This window comes from Rhinatrema bivittatum, chromosome 18 (assembly GCF_901001135.1).
Source record: "Rhinatrema bivittatum chromosome 18, aRhiBiv1.1, whole genome shotgun sequence".
Lineage (NCBI taxonomy): Eukaryota > Metazoa > Chordata > Amphibia > Gymnophiona > Rhinatrematidae > Rhinatrema > Rhinatrema bivittatum.
In genome coordinates, this window is record NC_042632.1 from 13,493,688 (window position 1) to 13,513,782 (window position 20,095).

The following is a 20,095-nucleotide window of genomic DNA, read 5'->3' on the forward strand; positions in this document are numbered from 1 at the left end:
TGTACTCCCATCTCACATCTTCTATTGGAGCCGATGTAATAAGACCTACAGTGAAACAGGTGCTAGTTGTGAGTGCGGGTTTTGATCACCATGCGGGGCTGAAGCTGGCGTAAAAAAAAAAAAAAAAACATTATGCAAAATATTTGCATGTACACATTCGCACGCTCATGAAGAAATGCGCATACAAACACGCAGTAAGGTTCTATGTAACAAGTGGCTACATCCACACCAATAATCCGCACACAAACCAGTGCATAAAAGCAAATGTGGCAAGCGACCAGGTCTCCCTTTTTAGCAAAATTATGACCCTGGAATAAGAAAACATATTTATAATAACTGTAGGCTGCAGGAAATATGGCAAATCTATTAATGGTTGATAATGGCAGAGATAATGGCAGGTCTTAAGAGTGATCCCTCCTCTCTTCCTGCTCCCTTTGATCCTCTCTCTCCTGTCATGACCTCTGTCACCTTCTGCTGCTGTCTTACTTTGGTGAAGCCGCATGATATACCACGGCATCAGGAACAGCGAGACACAATCAGAAACCTCCATAGTAATAACACCAGAGCTTCACGGACACACAACCACACCACACCAATGCAAGCAATGGAATAAAATGGCCCCCCGCGTCAGCGCTGTCACTTAACTCATGCCCTGACCATGGCACTTAAAGACCCACATTTAAAAATCTCCCACACTAGCATTTCTAGCGTGGCTCCCTGCATTGCCCATGAATAAACAATCACCTCCTTTGCATGCCATTCGCATGCATTCGTGCAGAAAAAAACGTGGGTCAGTAAGTGCATTTGCATGCGCATTTTCCCTGCCCATATATTACATATCCATATAGGGCTTTGCACGCACAAACCTTCAGCAGCTTCAGTGCACTTTATTACTCTGACCTCATTGCGCTGTGGGGAGGCTGGTTGTGGCGATTTCATCAAACTGTGACTCCTAATCCTAACGTTTAATGCTCAATTTTTGAAAATCATATTTTTGTGGAAAAAATAAAAGCCAGAAATCAGATCACCTCATGACGACTGTTTTCGGGATGGGGAGGCTTCTGCTATTCAGACTGAAACTTGACACCATATTTTCTTTTTGAAAGATCTCCTGCCTGGGGTTAGTCCTGTTTAGTGGGGCTGCTTGCAAGAAACTGTCAAGTATACCAGCACAAGAACAAAGCATAAAGAAACTTAGCTTCCAGGTTTGGCTTTCATTTAACTCGGTTATTTCTTGTTAGAAAAGGAAGTAAATTGTGGGCACCACACGGTGCAAGAGCGCTCCCTCTTCCGAGCTCTGCAAGCAGCAGCAACAATCGTCTTCTGCCGCGCGGCTCTTCCTGCAGCTTCTGATTGGCTGGTGCCCCGTTGAGTCATCACTCTGCGACTGCTGGGAGAGGTGAGGAACTGTTTGTTGCCAAGGCAAAAGGTGTTCGCAATAAAGAGGATTTCTAGCACTCGGCCGCCCCCCCGCCTCCAACAACGGGGAAAGTGGGGAGGGGGGAGTAGCCCAATCTGACAACAGCAGTCTCCTTCTACTGCTCCCGCAGCTTCTGTGTGGCTGCTACTGATGCGTCATCACGCTGCGACTGCTGGATCGGCTGCCCTGCTGTTTGCAGCAAAGAAATAAAGGTGCTAAAAAACGAAGAGGGCTGCTGGTACTCGGCTGCCAATTTGCTCAGCCCAAAACTAGCCCAACCCGTCCAAACAAAAACATTTACCCCACAATGGGGGGGAAGTAGCCCAATTGGGCAGGAAATAGCCCAAGCTGGCACCTCTCGGGGTTCGCGCTGGATAGTGGCCAGTCGTAGTTGAGTTTGTCATCCTGCTCGCTTCTGATTAGCCACTAGAGGTAGACCCGCAATTTATAGAGTTGGCAGGAGGAAAGAGAGGTTGGAAAGGGGAAAAAATAAGCCATCAATGGAGAAATAACCTCGCGCAGAGACAGGGGGAGAAAGGTTGACCAAGTCCTCAGAGGACCCTTTTAGAAGCCAACCCTTTGTAAAATAATGGTGCTTTTTTTTTTTTTTTCAGGTGCCTTATATAGGGGCTAGCTGCAGTATAGAGTTGTTCGTAATGCTTGTTCCCGTGAGAATTTTCCAAAGCTGGCTTAATTTACTTTTCCTGACTCAAATACAGCTTTCTGTTAGGTATCGGCTGAAATCCGACTATTTATTTCATTTAACTTAATTATCTGACTCCTTATAAATACCGTGAAAATCAAGGCTATTGATTTCTAGTTTCATTTATGTAAAAAGAGGACTTAAATTTGTGGTTCAGGTGCACTTTTAGATACTGTCCATGAATATAGTGCATATAGCAATTGCAGAAAAATCTTAAACTGTGGAGAGAGAAAAATTAGCTAGTTTATAAAGTGCAAAGTTTTAGAAACTAAGCTTTAAATGTAACGAAGTTTGATTTTGATAGAAAGTTTATAAATGTCTGTGGTACTAAAAGGATTGTATGTCCATTCAGTTCTAGCAGGGATTATAATTTAATGCTAGAGTTGGTAATTAGAAACCAGATACCTTTCTGAAATGGGTCCTCGCCCTCAAAAAGCAGTTTTCTTTTTTCAGCGTGCAGTGTAGTTCATATGGCACAGGTATTTCATTTATTTTAGAAAGCTTTTTTGCCTAGAATTTTCCCTGTGGCTTGATTTTGAAGAAGGATGCATTTTCGCTGTTAGTCTTTTTGCCTAATCCAGAGGCAAGGAAAGGTAGGCTTGCCAACTGGTTAATACTTTTAAAAATAAGTGCAGGAGAACATAAGCAATGCCAGTCGGAGTCAGGCCAGTGGGCCATACAGTAGCTCAGTAGCCTGTCTCCATTCTGTGTCACTTGGAAGTACCTGCCAAGATCCTAAAGGGAGGTCCATTCCCTGTTCCCTCCCAGAAGTAAGAGGTGATGATCCCCCAAGTCTGCCTAGCTAATAATTCTTTATACACCTGTTTTCCAGAAAGTTGCCCAAACTTTTTTTTAATCCAGCCTGCAATTTTAGTTGGGAAGGAGGGCAGCAAATATCATTTGGATTCTTCCAAACTTGTTTCTCTTCAGAAGGTTTTTAGAAAGTCCTTCTGTTTAACCCCTTTCTGTATATACATAAATCTGGACATCACTATATTGATCTTTATCAGACCCTTATGCATGTAAAGTGTAAATGCAGCAAACAGCTGTAAACTGATTTAAAAAATGGGTTTGCCTTCAAAATGTGTCTGTCATATGTGTCAAAGCATAATTAAAACTTATGAAAAAAAGCTGACAAGACAATAGAGCCAAGAAATATAGTAAATTGCAATTTTCAAACAGCTAATAGAAGGCCTTACAGTAGCAAAGTGAAACAATCTATGGAGCCAAAGTGACTCAATGAAGAGGCCGCGAGTTGTGGGAGAGGCAGGGCTAAATAGGGCTGGCCTTGCTGAGTTATGGAAACATCAAGGAGTAGCTAACACAGGAAAGAGGGTGGCTCTGGGAGGATTTCTGCTGGTGGGGAGGCTGCCTACTAGCCAGGATCGTCACACACACACACACACTCACTCACTCTACCCAGGCAGACTCCTGTTCACCCACAACCCAGGCAGAATACCATTTAGACACACACACACAACATAAGCAGGCTCCCATTCACACACAAAACCCAGGCAGGCTCCCATTCTTTCTCACACACAATCAAGGCAGGCTCCCATTCTCTCACACACACACCCAACTGAGGCAGGCTCACATTCATATACACACACACATCCAACTGAGGCAGACTCCCATTCTCACACACACACAAACAACCGAGGCAGGCTCTGTGGGAAATATGCGCTTGCCAGCAAGCCATTTCATCAGGGTTAAACACTAACTTCCCTTCTCCCTGACATTTGCCTGAATAAAAGCATCACTTGTGCTTAAGCCCCTCTGCCTAGGAGAGGATACCTGACTTCATGTATTTCTCTGGCCTATAATTAATCCTGTTAGCCTGAAAGAAGGGCTGGGTTTTCCCTAGTCAGAGGCAGGACAAAGTCAGGAGGTATAGATTTCAGCAGCCAATGATATGATCCGTGCACACCCCCTGAGCCAAAGCCAATGGTGTAATGACTCTTCTGTTGCTATGGGAAAGTAGCCAATCATGTAATGACACATCATCTGCCTTTGTATGAATGTACAATAAAAGGAAGAGGCTCGGGAGGACAAACCCTCTTTGCCCTCTTTGCCTTCCCTCCTCCTGCCTGCCATGAATGCTGCTGTCTGATGCCTATTCATTACCGCAACAGGCTCCCATACACACACATATGCAACCTAGGCAGGCTCCCATTTACACACACATACAACTGAGGCAGGCTCCCATACACACACATATGCAACCTAGGCAGGCTCCCATTTACACACACATACAACTGAGGCAGGTTCCCATTCACACACACACACATAACATAAGCAGGCTCCCATTCACACATACACAAAAGCCCAGGCAGACTCTCATTCTCTCTCACACACACACAACCGAGACACTCCCATACACACACACATGCAACCTAGCCAGGCTCCCATTCACACACACACAACCTAGGCTTTTTTTTTGACAGCCATAGCACACTGAGCTGACAATTTCAATGTATTATCCACTATGATGCCTAGATCTCTTTCTTGGGTGGTAACTCCTAGGATAGAACCTAACATCGTGCAACTACAGCAAAGGTTATTTTTCCCTATGTGCGTCACTTTGCACTTGCCCACGTTAAATTTCATCTGCCCATTTGGACGCCCACTCTTCCAGCCTTACAAGGTCCTCCTGCAATTTATCACAATCCGCTTGAGATTTAACTACTCTGCATAATTTTGTGGCATCTGTAAATTTGATCACCTCACTTGTCGTACCCCTTCCCAGATCATATATAAATATATTAAAAAGCACTGGTCCAAGTATAGATCCCTGAGGCACTCCACTGTTTACCTTTTTCCACTGTGAAAACTGACCATTTAATCCTACTCTCTGTTTCCTGTCCTTGTCCAGTCCTGTCATGCCTTGCCTTGCCCAGTCCTGTCATGCCTTGCCCAGTCCAGTTTTCTATTCCCTGCTTGCTTTGCCTTGTCTTGCTCCAGTCTGTATCTAGTCCCAGTCCCTGCTCAATATCCTGCCCAAGCCTGTGTTTGTATCCAGTCCCAGTCCCTGTTCTGTATCCTGTCTAACCTGTATCGGTATCCAGCCCCAGCCTTGCTCAGTATCCCGCTAGACTCCTACTCCAGTCCTCATCCAGTCTCGTCTGCTGCCTTGCACAGCTTTTCCAGTTTCAGCCAAGCCCTACTGGCCTCTTGAACCCAAGGACTCAACCTGCGGGGCAGGGGGCTGGCTAGGCAAAATAAGTCATTGTTCAGCCCTGCAGTCCTGTAGGGGGGGTATATCCTGACCCCAGCCTGGCACTCCATGACACAGGCAGTGTTTTCCATGTGATTCACAGTGCTTCATGACGGGCCCTGGCAGGGGAGGAGGGAGGACATGCTAGAAGTGCAATAAGGCTGCCTTTCTCCTTTTTTACTATCTTCAGAGCTGGTGTGTGAGTGAAATTGAGATTGCAAGGATCAGGGAGAGTGAATGTATAGAATGGGGGTCACGGGTGGGGGGCAGTGAGTGAACTGTGGAATTTGGGGGCTTCATGGGGTGGGGGAGAGTGTGAACTGTGGTGAGTAAGGGGTTCTTTGGGATGGAGGAAATAGCTAGTTTAAGTGAGGATTTTGTAGGATGTGAGGACAGAGTGATCTAGGGTTAGTGAGAGTGCAGAGAGGAAGGATGAGGGGTTTATGGGAGGGAGAGAGTGACGTGGAGTGAGTGAGGAATTTGTGAGATGGCGTTACCTTATGGATGATACATTTGGACATTGGAAGAACTCACATTTTTATTCACTTCCGCCAATATATTCTGTGGCCTACAAAGAAAATATCAGAAACTTTTAGTGCATAAAAGCTTAACATTCCATTGACTTATCTCCTATGACAGAATCCAGTGTATAAAGACAGCCAACCAATCTAATAGCTGCAAAGTTTAAAGCTGTAGTATGCACGTTAGTAAAGTCCTCTTTAAAAATTAAGGAAACATAAAAAATCCACCATCGACATATGTTACATAAAATTCCTACCTGAGCTGAATAGAAAAATCTCAACATTTAAAGTTACAAGCATGTTTTTGACTTTATTTAATGATTGCTGATAAAACAAGAACTGTTTTCAAAATGTTTTAAAACTTTTATATTTTGTAATTGACCCAGCTAAAATTCTGTCTCTGTCTTCAGTTTCTACCACAAGCCTTCCTGCTTGGTATACAAGGCCCTTCAATCCCAGGGACTGAAATGGGGTCATGATTAGTTCTTGGGGGACATCAGGGCATCCAGAAAACACTGGAACTCATCGCCCGATACTACTGGTGGCCATGTCTTGCCAAAGACGTTCAGGTATATGTGGCAGCCTTCTCCAATTGTGCCCAAAAAGGTTCCATGGCAAGTCCCTACAGACCATCCTCTCAGTGCCACAGAAACCATGGACCCATACCCATATTTTTATGGATTTTATCTCCAGTTTAATCACCCTCGTCTGGTTTCACTGCTTTCTGGGTCGTGGTTGACCATTTTTCAAAAATGGCCCATTTCATCCCTCTAAAGGACCCGAACTACTTCTAACCCTGGCTCACCTTTTCTTCCATCATATCCTTCGCCTCCATAGCCTCCCAGAACTTATCTTCAGTGACAGTGGAGTCCACGTCATTTCCAAACTTTGGCAAGCTATCTGTTAAAAACAAAAAAAAAACCAACTGAGATTGCTCTTGGTTTCAAGTCTGTGTATCACCAACCAGAACCTAGAGGCCTTTTTAAGAGTGTATACGCTGCTAGCCAGGACAGTTGGGCCCAAATATAGGCTGAGTTCTCCTAAAGTAATCATGTGGCCATCATCCAAAGGTTCCTCCTTCCACTCCCCACTGACAGTCATGTACCAGCAGCCAAGGTATTGTCCAAGTACTTTCAAGAAATATAAGAAAGTAATAGGATCTCCTGAAAGCCTCAAAAAGATACAAACTATATGCCTATAAGAGACGCAGATCTGCTCTTCACTTATTCCCTGGAGACAAGGTCTGGTTAAGTACTAGAAATCTGAACTTGACTTCCGGTGGGAAGTTGTTGATCAGAAGAGCTCCGGCCAGGTGTGTGTTTTTCATAAAATCCAACTCCATCACCACAATTTTTGCTCAGATATATTAATATTGAGCTGACATATGCTACAAGAAAATTGTGAGAGAGCTCCCTCTTGGTTATGTCCACAAACTCTGTGAGGACAACGAGGGGAAAAAGGCAGTGGATCTAGAAACTGATGCAGGAGATGAAAAAAGAACTTATAAATGAGATCGCTAAGAATGGATCAGCTGCTCTTGCACATAAATTAAACAAACTGCAATCTTCAATAGACAAAGTAAGAGATAGCATTGAATCTCATTGAAATCATATGGACAGGATTGAACACAGAATGTTGATGCAGGAATTAACAGAATGGAGGCCAAACTAACAGCTTTAAAAAAGAAAATACATCTTTGTTTGGACAGAAATCAATGACCAGGAGAAAGAGAGGATGCAGAAAATTTACGCCTGATCGGAGAGCCACAGAAAGTAAAGGACTCGTGAACTGGGCACATTTAGCTCAAGTCTGGCTACCTGAAACACTGGGAGTCTCACTTGAAATGCAACCTATTGCAGTGGAAAGGGCCATCGTGTTGGCAGGCCTTCCCAGGATAATGATAGGGCAAGGACCGGTTTCTCGCCAGGATCCTTCATTTTGCAGATAAAATGAAAATTCTCTCTGCATATAAGAAGCAAGTAACTGGAACCCAATTCAGTAGGATGGATCCAAGATTCTCCTGTTCAACGACTATTCAACTAAAGTCTCGGATAGCTGAAGGGCGCTCTCCCCTATCTGTTTGGAACAGTTCCGGAAGGGCATCAAGTTTGCATTGCAATCTAGCCAAATTCAAATTGTTTCATGACGGAATAGCTAATATGAAGTTGCTGGACCGTCTGGGCTAAATGAGCCCTGTGAGGGGGCAAGGGATAAATAAGTGAAGGACGAAAGAATAGTGAACAGTGGAGAGAGAGAAAGGAGGAAAGAGAAGGGAAAAGAAAATGAGTGACCAAAGTGGATTCCACAGTATTCAGACTTTCATACAGGCCCGAAGGGCTGTTAGTGGCATGGAAATGATGCATCAAGTATTGCTACTCTGGCCTGGACATGATCTTTATTTGCTATATCCGCTGATTGTGATACATTTTTTTTGTTCATTCTCTCTCCTCTGAATATTATATACCACTATTTTTTTTTTTTGTGTGTTGGACTTCTGAAAGTTCTGCATGCATGCAAATATCCGTTATGTGATCATCTAATGTTTACTGAGCGTGTCGAAAACGCGTGTCCAAACCCCCCCCCCCCCCCCCGAGACTAATAGCACCTGCAACATGCAAATGCATGTTGATGGCCCTATTAGTCATTCCCGTGTAATACAGTAAGTAAAATGTGCAGCCAAGCCGCACATTTCACTTTAAGAAATTAGCGCCTACCCAAAGGTAGGCATTAATTTCTGCCGGCGCTGGGGAAGTGCACAGAAAAGCAGTAAAAACTGTGTTTCTGTGCACCCTCCGACTTAATATCATGGCGATATTAAGTCGGAGGTCCCAAAAGTTAAATAAAAGTAAACAAAAAAAAATTTTAAATCAGCTCGCGGGTTGAAAACCGGACACTCAATTTTGCTGGCGTCCGGTTTTCGAACCCGTGGCTGTCAGTGGGCTCGAGAACTGACGCCGGCAAAATTGAGCGTCAGCTGTCAAACCCGCTGACAGCCGCCGCTCCTGATCAAAAAGAGGCGCTAGGGGCCGCGCTAGTGTTCCTAGCGCCTCTTTTATACCGCGATCCCTAATTTAAATATTTTGGTTTACTGAATCGCACGCACAGGACACTGGCCTGTGCATGTGCCAGGAGAGCGGGCGCTCGCCTGCTCTCCTGCGAACTTTACTGTATCGGCCTGTTAGTTAGCTTCCCTAATTTCTCTTAGCATTTCACTATCAGTCTCACCATCTTGATAGTATACCCCTATCACTATAGTCTTCCCAGACACACAAGGGATTTCTACCCATAAAGATTCAATTGTGCATTTAGTCTCATGCAGACTGGCTAGGCAGTCACTGATACACTACAGAGCAGGAAGGAGAAAAGAGGGTGAGGAAAAAAACTACATTTCCCAGGATACCTGAGAAGGTTCTTTGGGTGGAGTCTTTGAGAGAAGGTTAGTGGTGACTATAAACCTCATGTCAGGGACACGGTGTGGTATTTAAAGAGTGACAAAGGCAGTGGAAAGAGGAAACGACAGACTGGATTACAAGGCATCCCAGGGCAGGGAAGGGAGTTCTTTCACCAAAGCATTTTCCCTCTTTTATCAGTGCAATTATGGTGGCCACACGGTTTTGAAACACTACCAGAGACTAGCAGAGAAGCTGCCATTTACAAACCGTGTTTCTTTATTGTGGAGCAAGGGAGATAAAAGCCTCCCAGATTGTCTGAATCACTGCCAGAGGCTTGCAGAGGAAAAGTATCATCTGCAAGCTGTGTTTCCTTTGTGTGGGGAATGAAGGCGGTAACGTTTTCTCCCTGACTAGTTGCCTATGTCATGAGATTGTGACTCCTGTAGAGGCTACGGAGACTAGAAAGTGCAGTGTGCAGGAAAGCAGAACATCTTGTTCAAACTGCAGTTCAGGCCTCTGTGGCACCCTGCCACACCACTGAGCGCAAACAAAATAATTCAAGTATGCAGTCTGATTTCTTTTACTTGAAATTTTTATTTGATCCTGATTCCTGCTTATAGAATTTAAATATTATTGTTAAGACACACATTTTGTGCCAAAGTATAATTACAAAGATAAGACGTTGTTTCTTCAATCAACACATCGAGACACAAGCAATGGCCAGACCTTCTTCCCTTTTCAGCTTTTTGCCCGTATACATACTAAGGGTAAGGAGGCCTCATCCAGTCCGTGCAAGCAGGTGATGGCCAGGCCTCTCCTCTTCCCCTTTATTTTTTTCATTACTTTTTGTGGTGCAGGCCTACCCCAGCCATGGAAGCCCCTGCCCTGTGGCCATCGTGAGCGAACTTGATCAAATTTCGTTCAAGAGCCAGATATCTAAACCATATGTTAACTGTGAGGAATGCCCAGGTGAATCCCTTGAATGCACCACTGGCTGGCTGTAACTGCCACTCAGTACAGGTTACTCCATGAAGAAATGTTACCACCAAAAGTCTTCTAGCCACTAGGGAACCCCTGTGCTTATTCACTCCCATTTGAATTCCATCATCATTCTTGTCTTCACCACCTATTCAGGGAGGGCATTCAAATATAGCCAGCTAAGTTTAAAATTATCTGAATAACTTTTTGAGAGGATGCACTGTGGAAAACCTGTCAAGCTGAATGTCCAGGACAAGTTATCCTCTTAACTTTGGGGCTGACGTAATAAAACCCACGCCAAAACTGGTGCAAAATCTTAGCGCCAATTTTTCATGCCGCATGTGTTAAAATCACGAAAATCCTCTTGATGCAGTAAACTAATGGTATGAAAATCAAACCGGCACTAAACGTCCATAGTAATCCCAAAAAGCAACATGCAGAAAATAGCGATAAAAACAGCAGGAAAAACCGGCGCTAGTTTGATAAATGCTGCAGTATTCCCTGCTGGATGATAGAAGTGACCTATACTGACCTGTGGTGTGATCGGTGGTGCACAGATGTCCGTCTGTTTTCTTGGACCCTCCTCCTTACATGGAAATAAAAGGCAGCCCAGCCCTTTCCAAGGCCATTTTGTCACTGCTGGGTGGTTTGGGGCAAGCTCTGGACTAGGTTGGAGGTTTTACAGGAGTTGGTGATTGTTCAATTGCGATTCCTGAGTGGTCTTTTGAGCTACTTATTTTTCCCTTGCAGTTTCCCATCCTTTAGTCTTTTGTCTGTGTTCTTCAGTAAATCTTTAGAGTGCATCTGATTGTTAGTCTATGATTGTCTGTCTTTTAGTCCATTATTGTGTTTAGGTTCCTGAAAGAATGGAGTGGGTGTTTGTGGCTGTGGAGAAAATGGAGCATGACAGAGAGGGTATGAATGGGGGAGAAGATGAGTGTGACTGGTGGAAGAGCGAGGACAGGAGGACTGTGGTGCATGAGTCGCTGGAGTGTAGTCAGGGAGGGGAGATCGGGTGAAAGGAGAATGGCATGCATGAGGTAGAGGGGGCAGTTAGAGGGGGAAGAATAGAAAGGGGGCGAAGGAAAGATAAGCTGGTAGTGAGAGTACTGCTCAGGGATGTGGGAAACCACACCAGTCATTATTTGGGAGTGACAAACAGGCAAAAACCAGCAGCTAGCACCTAGAGGAGAAGTGGCATCAAGAATGGGTGCTTCATGGAGGAAGAGAAGGAGCTCCTGGTGCGGCAGGTCTGCGAGAAGCAAAGTATGCCTTCAGTAGGAAGAGATCCTCAAAGTACAAAAGGAAGATCTGGGTCAGCCTCGCCAAGGATGTAAGCAGCCTGTCAGTGACAACCAGAACAATGGATCAGCTATCGCTGGCGGGACACCAGGAAGGCTGTTAAGGCCAAGCTAGCACTCACCAAAAGGTCCATGCACTGGATGGGAAGAGGCCCTGGTCCAGATAACCAACAGGACTCTTCTGCTGTTGCTCATACTGGCGGCACTGATATGGATGTTGTGGAAGGAGCAGGTGAGTACGGCACATAATGTATCTCCGGGATCAAAAAGGGGCTCGGGGAGCTGGGGGGGGTCAGAAGGATGTAGTAGACTTGGCTTTATTATATGTTTTGTTATTTTCCCAGGTGATTGTTAGCTGATGGACACAGAGGGTAAGGCCGAAGAGACCCAGCCAGCAACTCAGGATCCACCTCCTATGGAACAGCAGAATAACCTGCTGACAGTCTGCAGCTATGGAGCGAGACACTGGCACCTGATACACCAGAAGGCAGTCAGATGCCCAGACACATCCATGAAAGATATCCAGAATGTACCACCAACATCTGGCACCAGTATGGGTAACGTTTCTATAGGTGCCACTGGGATCAACAGTGGGGCTCCAGATCATGGCATTTTCCCACCAACAGGAACACCACTCTCTGGCATTGATGTGATGGCAGACCAGCTTATAGCAGAACTGATTGCGAGGTAGAAAGTCATCAAGACCAGTGTGGGAAAGCTGACAGTCACTCAGCAGTGCATGGTTCGGAAAAATATATCCTTGAAGGATACTAATGAAACAGGAGAGTTAGGGCATCCCAACAGAGAGATTCCATTAAAAGCAAACATAGTCAATGTGCCTATATATAAAAAATCACCAAAGCTAATGATTTCCAAATTATCCCTAACAACTGAAAAGCAGGTTGTTAATACAAACAAAAAACACACTTTGAAATGTCTGTATGCCAATGCCAGAAGTCTAAGAAGTAAGATGGAAGAGTTAGAGTATATAACAGTGAATGATGAGATTGACATAATTGGGATAACAGAGACTTGGTGGAAGGAGGATAACCAATGGGACAGTGCTATATCGGGGTACAAATTATATCGCAATGATAGGGAAGATCAACTTGGTGGGGGTGTGGCACTTTATGTCTGGGAGGGTATAGAGTCCAACAGGATAAAGATCATACAAGAGACTAAATGCTCAGTAGAATCTATATGTATTTATTTATTTATTTATTTTTAAATTCTTATATACCGACGTTCCTTATAAAATACAGATCACACCGGTTTACACTGAAAAACAGAACAGTCGCTAGGGTGCGATACAAGGAACATATAAAGCAGTCGCATGTTAACGATACAATGAACATTAAAAAATAAGGAGCATTTAAAACAAGACGATAAATAACTATATGGGTAGAAATCCCATGTGTGTTAGGAAAGAGTATAGTGATAAGAGTATACTACTGTCCACCTTGACAAAATGGTCAGACAGATGATGAAATGTTAAGAGAAATCAGGGAAGCTATCCAATTTGGCAGTGCAATAATAATGGGAGATTTCAATTACCCCAATATTGACTGGGTAAATGTAACATCAGAACTTGCGAGAGACATAAATTTCCTGGATGTAATAAATGATTGCTTCATGGAGCAATTGGTTCAGGAACCTACACGAGAGGGAGCTATTTTAGATTTAATTCTTAGTGGAACGCAGGATTTGGTGAGAGAGGTAACGGTGGTGGGGCCACTTGGCAACAGTTATCATAACATGATCAAATCTAAACTAATAACTGGAAGGGGGACAATAAGTAAATCTGCAGCTCTAATACTAAACTTTCAAAAGGGAAACTGATAAAATGAGGAAAATAGAATAGAAAAAACTGAAAGGTGCAGCTGCAAAGGTTAAAAGTGTTCAACAGGCATGGACATTGTTTAAAAATACAATCCTAAAGGCGTAGTCCATATGTATTCCACACATTAAGAAAGGTGGAAGGAAGGCAAAACGATTACCGTCATGGTTAAAAGATGAGGTGAAAGAGACTATTTTAGCCAAAAAAAATCCTTCAAAAATTGGAAGAAGGATCCATATGAAGAAAATAGGATAAAACATAAGCATTGTCAAGTTAAGTGTAAAACATTGATAAGACAGGTGAAGAGAAAATTTGAAATGAAGATGGCCATAGAGCAAAAACTCATAATAAAACCTTTATAAAATATATCCAAAGCAAGAAACCTGTGAGGGAGTCGGTTGGACCACTAGATGACTGAGGGGTTAAAGGGGCTCTTGGGAAGATAAAGGCCATTGCAGAAAGACTAAATGAATTCTTTGATTCCGTGTTTAGTAATGAGGATGTTGGGGAGATCCGGAGATGGTTTTCAGGGGTGATAAGTCAGACGAACTGAACGAAATCACTGTGAACCAGGAAGATGTAGTAGGCCAGATTGACAAACTAAAGAGTAGCAAATCAACTGGACCGGATGGTATGCATCCTAGGGTACTGAAGGAACTAAAAAATGAAATTTCTGATCTATTAGTTAAAATTTGTAATCTATCATTAAAATCATCCATTGTACCTGAAGACTGGAGGGTGGCCAATGTAACCCCAATATTTTAAAAAGGTTCCAGGGGCAATCCAGGTAACTATAGACCAGTGAGCCTGACTTCAGTGCCGGGAAAAATAGTGGAAACTATTCTCAAGATCAAAATCGTAGAGCATATAGAAAGACATGGTTTAATGGAACACAGTCAACATGGATTTACCCAAGGGAAGTCTTGCCTAACAAATCTGCTTCATTTTTTTGAAGGAGTTAATAAACATGTGGACAAAGGTGAACCGGTAGATGTAATATATTTGGATTTTCAGAAGGCGTTTGACAAAGTCCCTCATGAGAGGCTACTACGAAAACTAAAAAGTCATGGGATAGGAGGCGATGTCCTTTCGTGGATTACAAACTGGTTAAAAGACAGGAAACAGAGAGTAGGATTAAATGGTCAATTTTCTCAATGGAAAAGGGTAAACAGTGGAGTGCCTCAGGGATCTGTACTTGGACCGGTGCTTTTCAATATATATATAAATGATCTGGAAAGGAATACGACGAGTGAGGTTATCAAATTTGTGGATGATAATTAATAAATGTTATTTTCTCCCAAAATCTGCAGCTACAGCTACTGCACAGAATTGGCAGGGAAATCTCACTGAAATAATAGAAAACTCACCCATTGAAGTACTGGAAAGAGCAACGCTTCTAGTCTCCTTTATTTCCTTAATTGATTTACAGCTTGTAATGAGAAAATATTTTAGATCTTTTCCAGTATCATATATGAATGCAAATGTTAAAATCTACCCTGACCTGGCCGTCATAGATAAGACGTAGAGGCTTTTTAGCACTACGCCAAGAAGTGATTGCTTTAGGTTTTTCTTTTATGTTAAAATTTCCGTGTAAATGCGTGCTTAAGAAAGGGGTAGAAACCTTTATTCTTTTTTCCCCTGAACAACTAAAGAATTTTATTGATTTGAGGAAACCAGCCACATCGACTCCCACTAACATATGAAAATCTATTATTGTTGTGTGGCATGTAAAAGCCATTTCTTTCTTTAGAATACTGCTAATTCCTGTAATTCTCGCTTTGTTCCATGGAGTCTTCTTAATATTGAATTATGGATAAATGGAAATATTTCAATTTAAAAAAAAGGATGGTGATCTAAAAGATAAGATTTAGACTATTTTTGTTTATTGTTATAATTGGTTATTCCATATTTTCTGTATTGCAAAAATGAATGAATTCTTGTAATTGAAATATTGATAAATAAAGAATTAAAAAAAAATTGTGGATGATACAAAATTATTCAGAGTAGTTAAATCACAAGCAGATTGCAAGGTCCTTCTGTAATTTGACATCCAAATGGCAGATGAAATTTAATGTGGACAAATGCAAGGTGTTGCATATAGGGAAAAATAACCCTTGCTGTAGTTACACAATGTTAGGTTCCATATTAGGAGCTACCACCCAGGAAAAAGATCTAGGCATCATTGTGGATAATACTTTAAAATTGTCGGCTCAGTGTGCTGCAGCAGTCAAAAAAGCAAACAGAATGTTAGGAATTATCAGGAATGGAATGGTTAATAAAATGGAAAATGTCATAATGCCTCTCTGTCGCTCCATGGTGACACTGCACCTTGAATACTATGTACAATTCTGGTCGCAGCATCTCAAAAAAGATATAGTTGCGATGGAGAAGGTTCAGAGAAGGGCAACCAAAATGATAAAGGGGATGGCACAGCTCCCCTATGAGGAAAGGCTGAAGAGGTTAGGGCTGTTCAGCTTGGAGAAGAGACGGCTGAGGGGGGATATGATAGAGGTCTTTAAGATCATGAGAGGTCTTGAACGAGTAGATGTGAATTGGTTATTTACACTTTCGAAAAATAGAAGGACTAGGGGGCATTCCATGAAGTTAGCAAGTAGCACATTTAAGACTAATCGGAGAAAATTCTTTTTCACTCAACGTACAATAAAGCTCTGGAGTTTGTTGCCAGAGGATGTGGTTAGTGCAGTTAGTGTAGCTGGGTTCAAAAAAGGTTTGGATAAGTTTTTGGAGGAGAAGGCCATTAATGGCTATTAATCAAGTTTACTTAGGGAATAGCCACTGCTATTAATTGCATCAGTTCGCCAACTGAGACATACAAGGGAATCCTTGTCTGGTGGTTATTTTGTACGGAGGTTTGTCACTAGGGTAACCGATTTGCAGTTATCCTTTTCTTTACCTCCGTCTATTATTCTTTTATTATTTGCCAAAAGTGTTTTAATTAGTGTTTTTACTTTTTTCTTTTTTCTTAAAATCCCTTCTCCCCTGCTGCTTTTCCGACCCACTCCAGTTTTTATTTCATACTTATCAAGGTCGCCGCCTTTACTGATGTTCATGGGTACGGAGCTGCATGTCCGACACGGGCCATGTTTCGGCACTGTGTGCCTGCTTCAGGGACTGTGGGAGAATTTACTGTGTCCTATATAGGGTTCACAGCTTTCATGTTTCCTTCAACATATAAAAATATAAACTTATATAGTGAGCTGTAAAAAACATTACTTCAAAGTGTATTTACTCTTAAATTTATACCCACCTTTTCTTTAGAAACTTACTTTTTAAGACTTCATGTGTCAAACGTGCGACGCCTTCTGTGCCCACCTTTTCTTTAGAAACTTACTTTTTAAGACTTCATGTGTCAAACGTGCGACGCCAGTGTCGGACATGCAGCTCCGTACCCATGAACATCAGTAAAGGCGGCGACCTTGATAAGTATGAAATAAAAACTGGAGTGGGTCGGAAAAGCAGCAGGGGAGAAGGGATTTTAAGAAAAAAGTAAAAACACTAATTAAAACACTTTTGGCAAATAATAAAAGAATAATAGACGGAGGTAAAGAAAAGGATAACTGCAAATCGGTTACCCTAGTGACAAACCTCCGTACAAAATAACCACCAGACAAGGATTCCCTTGTATGTCTCAGTTGGCGAATTGACTAAAAAGGGAAAGAGGTTGGTTAGTGACTAATTAATTGCATCAGTAGCATGGGATCTTCTTAGTGTTTGGGTAATTGCTAGGTTCTTATGGCCTGGTTTGGCCTCTGTTGGAAACAGGATGCTGGGCTTGATGGACCCTTGGTCTGACCCAGCCTGGCAATTTCTTATGTTCTTATGATGGCGAGATGGATGGCTATACACGCCAAGATGGAACTCATGAGGAAGAAAATGCATCAACTGTGGAGAGAGTCCAGGCTATCTGTGAAGGAGAGCACTGCTGCAGTCAGAGTTAGAGCTTTGTCCGATGACAGTGTTGGTGTTCTACGAAGACTTGACTCACTATACAGAATCTGAACATGACCTTACCCATCTCTGAATCTGATGCCAGATTGCCATTGATAGCCTCAGGAACCACCTCCCATGGGAACAGCAATACACCCAAGTTGTGGACCTTAGCTGTCAACTGCCAATGGTAAACTTGAGTGGCAGCACTGGTGTCCAGGTGTCTACAACTGGATATCAACCATGGTATGGACTGCACAATTGCTATGAAGGGTTGCCCCACTGCACTGTCTTCTTAGGGCTGCATAGTGGGAGAAGCTCCATTTTCCAGTGGTGTAGTTCTAGGTAATCCTCACTTGGATGCCCTTTTTGAGCCATCACTCACCACTCCACCAACACTGGTCTCCAAAAAATATCTGTGAACCAACATTTCTGTGCATTACTTATGTCTCCCTTTCTCACTTTTGTTTCTCTTTTCTTTTTTTGCAGGTGGGTGCATCATCTGTGCTCGTCACTGCATTTTGCAGAAATGGTGATTCCACACCTGCTGTTCTTTCTGGTGCAAATACTTCTTCCACTCTGATGCCTCGTCTCTATGCAGATGCTTCTTTGCCTCATCTCTGCCATCACTGAACCTGCCACTAGTGCTTGTCTCTTCTCTTTCTGTGAGTATTTGGACTCCAAAATTCCACAGCACTATTCTTGCTGGATCCCTGATGGGTGCTGGACAGTTTCAGGTTGCATTTCTCACTTTTATTTCTCTTGCAGATGGGTGTATCATTGGCGTTCGGCACTACGGTTTGTGAAAATGGTGGTTGCGATCCTGCTCTTCCTTCGGGGGCAGATGCTTCGCTCACTCGGACGCCTTTCCCACTCGGATGCCTTGTTTGAGCAATCCCTCTCCACACCGCCAACACTATTTTCCGTTCATCCCGTGAATATGTATGCACTAACATGCTGTGTTCTTGCTGGTTACTCAGGAGGCACTGGACAGAACATCGCTTGGCTTCTGATTTGCATTTCTCACTTTTGGTCCTTTTCCCTTGTTTTTGCAGGTGGGTATAATAGGCTCTGTATCTTTGGTCCAGAGATTTTCATGACCAGTTTTTGAAATCTTTGGCCCAAAGATGCAGAACCTGTCATAAGTGGCCCAAAGATCACAAAGATGTGATAAAATGGAGTCATGCTGATGAAGAACAAGACCAATAAAAATGTTACTTTATTAAAATCACATTTAAAATCAGAACATATTAAAAACATTTTAAAAACCAGGTACATGGCTGCACTGTGTATTAAAAACATTTAATTTTGAACATATTAGAAAAAAAAAACAGGCAAATGACAGCAGGGTATATATTTCTCCTGGCATTCATCTTCCTTGGGGTTCACACCGATCTGAAAAGAGACAAATGTTGGAGTTAGAACACTATTCTCGCCTCTCAACTCACACCTGCCCCCCTTCATGCATTGAAACATGCCTCCAAAGCAGGCCACTGTGACCCTGCAATGGATCGCATTCCCAGTCGGCTCAGACCCCAGGTCTGGATCCATGTCTTGAGGGATTCCATGCCAGAAGGTAATATTATGAAGCATACAGCACACTGCGATGATATCTGCCACTTTCTGTGGCAAATACTGTAGTGCTCCACCAAAGTGGTCAAGGCAGCAGAACCAGCTTTTCAAAACTCCAAATGTACATTCTATGACCACTCTGGTTCTTGTGTGCGGATTTCTGCTGCTGTACAAGGTGCAGCCATAACCAGCATCTCCTGCAAAAAATTGGAAAGTGTGAACTAATGTTTTTGGAACCCATCACAAAGAGCTTACATTTACAATTTTCAGCTATCACTTTCAACTCCCACCCCAGAGCGGTTATATATGTAGCAGAATAGTATGCACTTTGGCACCATGTACAGGAAAGTGTGTACATTTTGATATTTTAGCTTATGCTTTAGTTTGACTGCTATTTCAAACTTACTGAGCAGCCAGCCTTCGCTGTATTTCTCTTTGGTGAAATTTTCAGCCGGCGCCAACTGCAGAAGAATGGCATCATGGCTGCTTCTTGAAAACTTGGAGACAATACTGAGGATGTTCATGTGTGCATTGCACACGATTTGCATATTCATGGAGTGAAATGTTTCATGTTAAGGTACGCCATGTCTCTCCTGTGTGGGGAGTGAGCGTGACATGGGTGAGATCCATTGCATTCTTGACATTCGGCATACTATATATGTTCACACTCATTAAACAACTAACATTGATTAAAACTATGTTACCGAACATTATGGCACCTGTGTAAACTGATAGAGGTTAATAGCATTACTTTTGTGCCTTACTGTAAACCGTTGTGACGGTACCCACCTTAACGACGGTATAGAAAAAGTTTAAAATAAATAAATAAATAAATATCGAAAAAAGCATGCTTCATCTCCTGCCACTCTGAAGGCTGCTGTGGGTAGTTGATGTGCTCCCTGACCCATTTCATTAAAGCCCTGAGCACCTGGCTGAAATGCCTTGAGACTGATAACTGGTCAATGCCTGCCACTTATTCTGGAATGAGCCAGTGGCAAGAAACTGCAAAATAGGGAGAAGCTGGACCAAGTCTGGAATGGCACATCCATGCTTAGTTACAGGATCAATATTATCTCTGATTTTTTCATAGAGACAGAAAATTGCTCTGGAACTCAGTCCACACCACATCTGTCTGCGGTAACCCCAGCAGTGTTGTCCTCAAGCTAAATATCCACTGCCTGCATGCCCTTTTGTGAATAGCTTGAACCA

General features: G+C 42.9%; 1 long non-coding RNA gene across 1 annotated transcript; it reads left to right on the plus strand.

Moving 5' to 3' along the window:
• The first annotated feature begins 1,363 nt into the window (after positions 1-1,363).
• LOC115079850 lies at positions 1,364-19,570 on the plus strand. Its single transcript, XR_003853404.1, has 3 exons — positions 1,364-1,399; positions 17,804-17,979; positions 18,083-19,570. It is a non-coding gene; the product is annotated as an uncharacterized LOC115079850 (long non-coding RNA).
• Positions 19,571-20,095: the final 525 nt, after the last annotated feature.